Raw genomic sequence first — 11,566 nt, 5'->3', positions numbered from 1 at the left:
AGCAAGCTCATCTCGGTGCCTTCAGTCCTGGGCAACGATACGGTGGTCTGGTGCCATCGACTACTGTTGAACTGTCTGGAAAAAGAGAGTGTGTAGTTCTAGTGTAGTGATGCTTCTTGATTCCGCCTGCCAGGTTCCCGACCGCGACCTGCGTCTCAGAGTGCGGGGGCTGACCTCCCTAAGGCGGGGCCCTGGCGCTCCGTTGTCCTCTGCACAAGTTCCCCCTTCGTCTACAGTGCCCGTTACCTGTTTCGTCATAAGTCGTCCGTCCGCTGTTGCCAGGATCGTCGTAAGTGGAGTGGCCGACCGGGACGGTACCGTTGCATGCTCCGCCGAAGTGCGACCAGCCAATAGAATGATGAACATTACAATGCGAGGAAATGAAAACGCAGCAAACACTCGACTCGCTAAGACAGCTGCTTTCATTAGCACTTTGCTTCTGGAATTCGGGTTGGCACAACTGACATTGGATCGAATCCGCCTGGCGATTTAAGGAAGATCGCGGTGTGCTGGTTAGCCTGCAAGTGGTTTTCAGGCCGTTTTTCACATCCGGCTAGGTGGACACTGGGCTTGTATCCACGTTCGCACACTTTTAAGAGGGGACAACACTAGACACAGACTGTTAGGGTACACTAATTGGGTTCGGTAGAGGGTAGAAAGTGAGGGGGGGAGGGGGTGACAGGTGTAAGTTAACGAGCATTGCGCCCTCTTTTAAATATATAGTCGAAAGAGTCAGCCTACAGGAATTGTGAAACAAATCCTGTCGTCCAGGACCGTGTGCCACAAAGGGCACACATTCACCACGAGATGGGGAAACTCACAGGCGTCTGTTGTCTATTGAGGCCAAAGCGCTGTAGTGCGCGAGTGAGACAGACCACGACCTACGTCATAGGGAAACCCAGTAGAAGGCTTTTGTGGCCAGGAAGCCGTAGCAGTGATAAATATGACGGACCTAAGATCGGCCATAAAGGGAAACATTTATGAAAACTATTTAATTCTGTAGTAGTGCAGGGAATGAAACCACAGTAATTTTAATCTACCATCCTTCATAGAATTTAATGGTGATCCCAATAAAACTTGAATATTGATCATATCTATAACAGTTTAGGATTTACTGTTAAAGTGAAATTAACAAATTTTGTAACAAAGACCTGAATGCTAAAATCTGAACGCTTTGGTCGATCTTATCGATCGACATTTCATATAGAAGCGCGTAATTAAAATGACAAACGTTGTAAATATCAACTCTTTAACTTTAATTGTTGACACATTTATGCGTCGTTAACTTAGTTCCCAATATTATTATTACTGTTGTTATATGTTACATTAACTTTGTATTTGGCAAAGTTGTCATCAGCCAGACAAGTTAACCAAAGGGTCTAACTTAGGAAGTGTAATGCGACACGTCCGGTTCAACCTCTAGATTAATCTGAGCCAAGACATTCCGATGAAGGGGAACCGCATGTGAGCCAGAACATCTTTGGGATGTCAGCTCGCACAGGGAGGAGGAGAGAACGAGGGGTGGCAATCGAAATGACGTCCACACCATCTACCACCAACATTTCCAAGCATAATAATTAAGTGAACCGAGGTGGCTTTCTCGCAATGTGTCGATACCACTATCCTTATGATCTTTGATTAACATGTTGCTTCTGGAGCGCTGCGTCCTCTGGTGTGGCGGCTGCAGGGGTGATGGCTGGTTTGTTGGGCAGTTGGGGTCAGCAACGAATCTGTAACGAGCTTTCGGTAGGGCCTCTTCGCCGTTGTGTCAGCTCTTGGCAGGCGACCAATAATGGCGTCATGTCAGCCCGAGTAAGTTACTGAGTTCCGACATTTATCAGAAGGGCTCAGATTTGTCAGGGCAGTCTTCACTGTCATTTTGGTCTGTCTAGCTCCTGTTTGTTGGGCACGGACTCCTGTGTCTCCATGCTATTCAAAGGGCAATGTGATTCAAACATGCAATCGACATTTTAGACTGACTCTTTGGCTGAGATCTTGTTACAATTTGTTTTGTGTTAACCTTATGTATACACCATGGAAGTAAGAATAGAGGGAGACGCCGTGACGTAACAGCTGTGAAGCTATGTGAAGCCGAGGGTAGCCATCTCAATCCGACCAAAACATTGCTGCTGTAAGCTTGTGTGCATAGGCTTGTCGCTCGCTTTTGGAAGGATTTTGCGCTATTATGGTGACTTGTGTGGTGTTCGGATGTACGAATCGTTCTGTTTGTGATGCGAAATCGAGGGGAATAACATTTCGTGTGTAAGTTGTCTCGTTAAGTGCGATTTTACAACTTCATTGTGAATGAACGTGTGCTACATCGGTACTTGTACTATAGCGTGTTTTTCTCCTGTATGATTTTAGATTTCCTAAAAATGAAAGTCGGAAAGCTCTGTGGGAGAGTGCCGTGAGGAGGAAGAATTGGCGTGCGTCTAAATGGAGCACTATATTCTTCCGAGAAGAGGATATAGACCGAACTTCCCTTTCAACAGTAAGGCTCCGAGAAAATGCTGTACCATCAGTTTTCCCTACACACCCAAAACATTTGCAAAAGGTATGTTAATTCAAAGAATTAAATTCTTAGTTTTCAAGTTCACGTTTCAGTATAATACGTACGTATCGTCGATAATCAATGTGTTGAGTAACTCACTTTGTCTTCATCATGTACCAAATTAAAAGCTAAACTACATTAACTGGCGTAAAGTATAGGCCTAAACAGGACACTGTGTAGATTTGCCATTCTATGTACCGTATTTCAATAAATATTGGTGGTAATGAACAGTGTTTCCCAGTAGTGTAACGTAACTGAAATGTCCCAGTACGTATTACAAACAAGATGTATTTATGGGTCTTCGGAGGGAGGGTATAGCTAACTTAGTTTTCAGTTTCTATTATTTAGCTTGTGATACACGTTTATTACTGAATTAACAAAATTGTATCGTTTACATTGAAGGCTAGCTATCCGTAATATTACATTAAAAACTATTTTTAATCAGAAGAAACGCGGAATTTCGCCTTTACGAGATTTTATTTTAAACAAAAACTTTGAAACAATCAATCTGATGACGTTACATGCGTATATGGTGCAATTAGCGACTGTAATAAACGCAGCGCTATAGCACACTGGCAATGTTTTGGTCAGAGTATCATGGCAGCGAGCCACGCCCCCATGGCTTCAAAACGAAGTACGGCGGGGATACGTAGCGCCATCTCCCCTTATTCTTACCTCCATGGTATACACAGCGCTTGTGAACCTGTAGGCAATGTAAAGCGTTCCAGCGGAAACCTTATTTTGGAGGTCAGCGATGTCCATTAGTGTATGCGTTATCTGTTCTTATCCACCTCCCATTAATGATTGGTCATTTGATTTTCAATTGGAGGCGCAGTGAAACGTTATTTTTAACCAGTTACCATGAATGTTTAATTGTTCATGTCAGAATGCGTTGCAGTTTTGCTAATTTATTCGCCTATTTGTAATTTTCTTTTGTTGCTCTGGTTCCCTTGAAGCTCATGAAAAAGGTCCATGCTGTTGTAGAAATTACATAGTGCGTCTGTATTATTTAAGTGACTCAGATAGGCCGCATTTGTTATCTCCGAACTGCTATGGACTAATCTGTGTACGGATGACCTCTGACTCTTATGTGAGTGTTCTTGCGGCTGCTTTAATTGTTTGCTAAAAGATAAAAATTCTGATATTACTATTTTATTGCTGAAATTATATTTCTTGAAAAATATTTGTAGCAGGTTTCTTAAATCTTTTGGTTAACTTACTAAAAGAACAGTTAAGCTGTCATGGTCTCCGGTAAGAGCTCAGATTAAGTAACCCGACCCTAAGAGTTACTTATTGGATGCACGGCTGTATGTTGGAATTCCGCCTAACTAAAATTATTTGTGCTGCAGGAAAGTATCGTCAATAATCATTCGTACTCCATTGCTGGTAGGTGCTACCCAGCATCGGGCCCCTCTTACGCCCCGTCGGCTTGCTTAGCCGGCTGTTTACGTCATTTGGAGTACATAAACTCGCCAGTTCTAATCGTTGTCTGTCTTTTCGCTTTGTTTCCTCCAACCGCAGTCGAACTACTTAATGTTCGTGTTCGAGTTAAATTTATACTTGGAATAATCCTGAATTTGTGTCTGTTAGCTTGTGACCTTCACATTAAGCAAATTTTGATGTGTGTTGGGATCCAAACATAACCTTAACCCGTTGGCAACTTAATTATTCTTGTGTTACTGGAAAATGTGCGTTTGTGACTTTAAAATTATCTTGCCTATATATTGGCTTTAAATTGTTTTTCATTGTTTTAAGTATGGTTTTAGGTTTTTTTAATCAGTTAAGATTAAATCTTGTTTCATTCTCACCATTTAGCAATTAAGGCCTTTTGATCTTTTCTGGCACCGTTGCTTAGATTTACTTCTGTCTTTGCTATTACTCTGTCCTTATTGCACTCTGTATCTCATGTAGGGCGTGTCTTGGCCTTAAAGAATAATAAATCATCTTGGGTTAAAGCTAACTTTCAATTGTATGTAAATTATTTAAATTGACATGAATTTTAAATGACAGTCTCATTGCTTGCCCTTTTCACTGATTAAAAAATAAGCTTAATTCATTGCTATTTGATCGAAACTATGTAAAATAAATTTGTGTCCTACCAGTGAATGAAGTGTTTAAAATCCCCACTGGCCCCGTCCTTCCAGGTTGTTCTACCTAGCTGAATTAAGAGGCCGTAATTATCACCATTTCACTAAAATGCCGAACACGAACTCTTGAAGATATGTGACAAAGGCCAGAGTAGAAAAACACGGTCTACTTAAAGAAGTTCTAAAAAATTGAACACATTTTTATGAATATATACTAAATGCCGTTTTCATGTCACAAAAATAAAAAATTTCCTGGTAAAGTACCACGCAACAACACACCCTATCATTCAGCCGTAGCAAGTGGGAACTAAAGACGCTACTGTAGATAATGTAACTTCTATTTCTTCACTGTCAGCGCCAGTACACGTGCAAAACAACAGGTGTTTTGGCGGTGTATTGTCAAAGGTTTCTGTGGTTCAGCAATGATATATTCTGAAGAAGAGGAATTTGATATGTTTATGACGACCAGACAATATCTTCAAATTAGCTTAAAAGCAGAAAGATTTCATTTAGAGAGCATCCGCGGTGGTCACTAGAAGTGTTTCGGCGATTAGACACACGAATTCGCAATAGAACTCAAGTGAAAAAGATCCACATTCATAACGAACAAGGCAGAATGATCGAATTGTAATCCATGGATTCCATTAAGACAAACCTGTGGGAGGTGAAAAGAAGGTAAAAGAGAAGATTTTATTTAAATTTAGTTCAGGCATTTACGGAAAGAAACATAATAATGTTCATACGAATTATATTAGTGTGAAGCATTATAAAAAGTCTGTAAAAAATCTTCAATGTTTTATCCATGATGTAATCAACAAAAAGTTCTTCATTCCATTTTACATCTGCATAACATCAGCACAAAATAATTGTATATCGTTCTTGTTGAACTATCTCAGTCTGTTATCTACATTCCACAATACATTTAAGTGTAAATATGGTCGTTCCTGAAAAATTTACGACTTTATTGCCTTTATAGTCCGCTGTAAAGATCACGTCACCCACTCACAAACTCTGGTGTAATTGTGCGGGGGACAACAGCTGATGTTTAAAAACACCATTTAAAAGCAGTTAGCGTGGAAAGTGCTCAGCAGTCCTTTCGCTTCCGGAAGAAAGGAAGAAAACTCTGATTTCCGTTTGATCTAGAGATGTCGTTATGATTCAAACGCAAATCCACACATATTCACGCGCACTCACACACACAGAGGATGATGCAGCTAAAACACACACACACACACACACACACACACACACACACACACACACACACAGAGGATGATGCAGCTAACACAGTCCTCGCCTTATATATCAACATCGATAAATATATCAAGAATTGTGGTTTCGCTAAGCTCCGGGGACTCTCCGACCAATTAGTTTCGCAGCGTGGCTTTTCTGTCCAGAGTCTTCCCCACCGGTGCGACTTTACAGTCGGAAAAGCCACAGCTAAAACATTTCTGGACGAAAACACCACAATAATGTCACGTGTCGCACAAATGTGTATGTCTGGAATGTGATAAGATAGTAACAAACCACTGCATCCCAGTGCAAGAGGATGTCTCAATAAACGTACCAAATGTAAGAGAATACATAATTCGTGTGTTTACCAGCGCACTTCAAGTCCATTTGCTTCTGCTCCGTTGTTGTAGCGATCAGAAAACTTACCTATGACGCTATTACGATATCCACAATGTTATAGATACTCGATAAAATGGATATGGTTTCCATTTATTGCGAACAGAACAAAGGGCGTTCATACGCTGAATGATATCGTGTCAGACAATCACGATCTCGGTTTGAAAGCAAGGGATGATCACTATATGGTGCACCAAACACATGGTAACTCCTTAAATCTGCACTTGCCACCTGAGAAGTACACTACTGGCAATTAAAATTGCTGCACCACAAAGATGATGTGCTACAGACGCGAAATTTCACCGACAGCAAGAAGATGCTGTGATGTGCGAATGATTAGCTTTTCAGAGCATTCACACAAGGTTGGCGCCGGTGGCGAGACCTACAACGTGCTGAAATGAGGAAAGTTTCCAATCTATTTCTCATACACAAACAGCAGTTGACCGGCGTTGCCTGGTGAAACGTTGTTGTGATGCCTCGTGTAAGGAGGAGAAATGCGTACCATCACGTTTCCGACTTTGATAAAGGTCGGTTTGTAGCCTATCGCGACTGCGTTTTATCATAGCGCAACATTGCTGGTCGCGTTGGTCGAGATCCAATGACTGTTAGCAGAATATGGAATCGGTGGGTTCAGGAGGGTAATACGGAAAGCCGTGCTGGATCCCGATGGCCTCGTATCACTAGCAGTCGAGATGACAGGCATCTTATCCGCATGGCTGTAACGGATCGTGCAGCCACAACTCGATCCCTGAGTCAACAAATGGGGACGTTTGCAAGACAACAACCATCTGCACGAATAGTTCGACGACGTTTGCTGCAGCATGGACTATCAGCTCGGAGACCATGGCTGTGGTTACCCGTGACGCTGCATCACAGCCTGTGATGGTGTTTGGCGACATCACGGTGAACACACATTGGAAGCGTGTATTCGTCATCGCCATACTGGCGTATCACCCGGCGTGATGGTATGGGGTGCCATTGGTTACACGTCTCGGTCACCTCTTGTTCGCACTGACGGCTCTTTGAACAGTGGACGTTACATTTCAGATGTGTTACGACCCGAGGCTCTACCCTTCATTCGATCCCTGCGAAACCCTACATTTCAGCAGGATAATGGACGACCGCATATTGCAGGACCTGAACGGGATACACAAAATTTTCGACTGCTGCCCTGGCCAGCACATTCTCCAGATTTCTCACCAGTTCAAAACGTCTGGTCAGTGGTGACCGAGCCGTTGGTGGGGAAGCTTGCGTGCCTCAGCGATACAGATAGCCGTACCGTAGGCGCAACCACAACGGAGGGATATCTGTTGAGAGGCCAGACAAACTTGTGGTTCCTGAAGAGGGGCAGCAGCCTTTTCAGTAGTTGACTGATCTGGCCTTGTAACACTAACCAAAACGGCCTTGCTCTGCTGGTACTGCGAACGGTTGAAAGCAAGGGGAAACTACAGCCGCTATTTTTCCCGAGGGCATGCAGCTCTACTGTATGGTTCATGATGATGGCGTCCTCTTGGGTAAAACATTCCGGAGGTAAAATAGTCCCCCATTCGGATCTCCGGGCGGGGACTACCCAAGAGGACGTCGTTATCATGAGAAAGAAAACTGGCGTTCTACGGATCGGAGCTTGGAATGTCAGATCCCTTAATCGGCAGGTAGGTTAGAAAATTTTAAAAAGGGAAATGGATAGGTTAAAGTTAGATATAGTGGGAATTAGTGAAGTTCGGTGGCAGGAGGAACAAGGCTTTTGGTCAGGCGAATACAGGGTTATAAACACAAAGTCAAATAGGGGTAATGCAGGAGTAGGTTTAATAATGAATAAAAAAATAGGAGTGCGGGTAAGCTACTACAAACAGCATAGTGAACGCATTATTGTGGCCAAGATAGATACAAAGCCCACACCTACTACAGTAGTCAAGTTTATATGCCAACTAGCTCTGCAGATGACGAAGAAATTGAAGAAATGTATGATGAAATAAAGGAAATTATTCAGATAGTGAAGGGAGACGGAAATTTAATAGTGATGGGTGACTGGAATTCGGTAGTAGGAAAAGGGAGAGAAGGAACCGTAGTAGGTGAATATGGATTGGGAGTAAGAAATGAAAGAGGAAGCCGCCTGGTAGACTTTTGCACAGAGCACAACTTAATCATAGCTAACACTTGGTTCAAGAATCATAAAAGAAGGTTGTATACATGGAAGAAGCCGGGAGGTACTGACAGGTTTCAGATATATTATGTAATGGTAAGACAGAGATTTAGGAACCAGGTTTTAAATTGTAAGACATTTCCAGGGGCAGATGTGGACTCTGACCATAATCTATTGGTTATGAACTGTAGATTAAAATTGAAGAAACTGCAAAAAGGTGGGAATTTAAGGAGATGGGACCTGGATAAATTGAAAGAACCAGAGGTTGTACAGAGTCTCAGGGAGAACATAAGGGAACAATTGACAGGAATGGGGGAAAGAAATACAGTAGAAGAAGGATGGGTAGCTTTGAGGGATGAAGTAGTGAAGGCAGCAGAGGATCAAGGAGGTAAAAAGACAAGGGCTAGTAGAAATCCTTGGGTAACAGAAGAAATATTGAATTTAATTGACGAAAGGAGAAATGAAGCAGGGAAAAACGAATACAAACGTCTCAAAAATGAGATCGACAGGAAGTGCAAAATGGCTAAGCAGGGATGGCTCGAGGACAAATGCAAGGATGTAGAGGCTTAGCTCACTAGGGGTAAGATAGATACTGCCTACAGGAAAATTAAAGAGACCTTTGGAGAAAAGAGAACCACTTGTATGAATATCAAGAGCTCAGATGGAAACCCAGTTCTAAGCAAAGAAGGGAAAGCAGAAAGGTGGAAGGATTATGTAGAGGGTCTATACAAGGGCGATGTATTTGAGGACAATATTATGGAAATGGAAGAGGATGTAGATGAAGATGAAATGGGAGAAATCAGTAACCACCTCTGGCCGTAATAACGGCCTTGATGCGCCTGGGCATTGAGTCAAACAGAGCTTGCATGGCGTGTACAGGTACAACTGCTCATGCAGCTTCAACACGATACCACAGTTCATCAAGAGTTGTTTCTTGTTATGGTCTTCAGTCCTGAGACTGGTTTGATGCAGCTCTCCATGCTACTCTATCCTGTGCAAGCTTCTTTATCTCCCAATACCTACATGAAATCACATTTAGTTTTCTTCTTCTGTTCTAGATGCTTCATTTTTTTACCAGGCAATGAGTATTGAGAATTACTTGCAGAGACAGAAAAAGAAAAAAGAAACCATATTGAGCAGGCAACAGATGGAAGTGGATGACGTTATAATGCCTGTAACGAAAATTAAATAAACATGGGTAGGACATGAAACCAGGCGTATGGACTGTAGTTGTACCTTCTGCTGAATTAGACACGAAAAGGCAAAGATGGGAAAATGATATTACAAAACTTCCAGGAATAATACACATGCCTATAGCTGAGAACTGTACTACGTAAGCAAGTCTAGATAAAGCTCTTATCCAGAATGGATGACGAAAGGCTGATGAGCGTTGGTTAAAGCAAGACAAAGAAGACAGGGAAGATAGCTAGAGTACACTCAGTTGCTGCTCTGTATTTAGAAAACAATTGGTTACACCGATGACGGAAACGGTTAATCGTTGTGCAAGATAAATACAACTGACATAAAAAAAGAGGCTCAAAAGAGTTCACTCATATCAGTCCGAAAATTAAAAAATAATAAAAGGCAGAAATCGGCGAAATTTGAAACTGGCATATGCATACGCAGAATGGAATAGATATAAATTAAAAATCTATAACTCTGCTCGGACGAACAGTTCAGCACTTACCTTCACTGCACATTCCGCGCCACTCTCTGGGAGATCTCGTAATTCTATTAAATAAACATCCGGCCAAGTTAGTGTGAGTACATGTGATATGACGGACAACAGAATGCCGAGCACGTTATGTCAAGTCCGTCGTGCTTGTAAAAAAGGGTAAGCACCGATGGAACAATCGCTGTGGATATCACGAAGAGCCCACAATCGTGTCGGTTGATGGACGAACAGAAGACCGACATCTATATTTTGTGATGACTAAAGACCTACGTGTCCGCCTCTGTAGAAGTGTTCAGCTGCCATGTGGAGGACTGGGTTAGACTTCTGGTACTGATGAGTATTTTTACGCATATTTACGTACCAGCCTCGTGATGCGAACTGGTGAGCTATTTGACCGAATAGTAGCGTCTCAGCAGTCTGGCAAGTCTGCAAAGCGACAGGAGAAGCGGTGAGCCGACCACGTACGCCTCCAGACTGCATCCACGTGATGCTGCCACGCTGAGGATGACACGGCGGCCGGTAGGCATCCCTTGGGCCTGAACGAGGAAGTCTTTAAAGAAAGATCTACGAAGCAAGGAAAAATTGATGATGATTTCAGCTCGATTTTTGATTTTTATTTTAGTCGTTTGTTATTCTCCTACCGAACGAACTATACACATTCCTTTTTGTCTTTGAAATACAATGTGTTTCAAAAGGATTGATCTGTTATCGCAACACCATATTTTCTACATGAATAAAGGTACAAACTGGTATCAACTTAAACTTATGCATTGAAACTAAAAACTAAGCTCCTCCCGAACAGCCATCAAGGACCAACGGTACCGACCTGCCGACGTCTCATCCTCAGCCAACAAGCTTCACTGGATGCGGATATGGAGGGGCATGTGGTCAGCACACCGCTCTCCCGGCAGTATGTCAGTTTGTGACACCGGAGCGCTACTTCTCAAACAAGTAGCTCCTCAGTTTGCCTCACGAGGGCTGACTGCACCCCACTTGCCAACAGCGCTCGGTAGACCGCATGGTCATCCAACCAAGTGCTAGCCCAGCCCGACAGCGCTTATCTTTGGTGATCTGACGGGAACCGGTGTTACCACTGCGGCAAGGCCGTTGGCCGTTGGCAAACTAAAAACTAAGCTTAGAGTAAAATAATTTTGGGTAGTACACAGCCAGTCCATGTAGTTGACAGCGTGCGTCAGGCCGACAACGCAGCAACAGAAGATGTTTTGCGTTCTCCGTTTCTGTAGGCGCAATTCTGTTACAACTATGAGGCGTGATTTACGTTGGGAGTACGCCAATGTACCTTCTACAGCACATGCCATTCGATGATGATGCCAAAAGATACCAAAAGACCACGCGATCCAAGACATGGGCTGTTGATGTAAGGGTAAATATGCAAGTGTCCCCCGGGAGCTCGTTCAAGACGTGGTGCGCATTCAGCAGAGATTTACACTTAGCCCACAGAGGTCTATACGTCATGATAA

General features: G+C 42.9%; 1 pseudogene; it reads right to left on the bottom strand.

Annotated features, from left to right (window-relative positions):
• Positions 1–11,079: 11,079 nt before the first annotated feature.
• On the bottom strand, positions 11,080–11,197 carry LOC124728389 (annotated as a pseudogene).
• Between the last annotated feature and the right edge of the window lie 369 nt (positions 11,198–11,566).

Source organism: Schistocerca piceifrons, chromosome 1 (genome assembly GCF_021461385.2).
Source record: "Schistocerca piceifrons isolate TAMUIC-IGC-003096 chromosome 1, iqSchPice1.1, whole genome shotgun sequence".
In the NCBI taxonomy this organism is placed as follows: domain Eukaryota; kingdom Metazoa; phylum Arthropoda; class Insecta; order Orthoptera; family Acrididae; genus Schistocerca; species Schistocerca piceifrons.
Note: the sequence above shows the minus strand (reverse complement) of the source record. Positions and strands in the feature narration are given on the sequence as shown.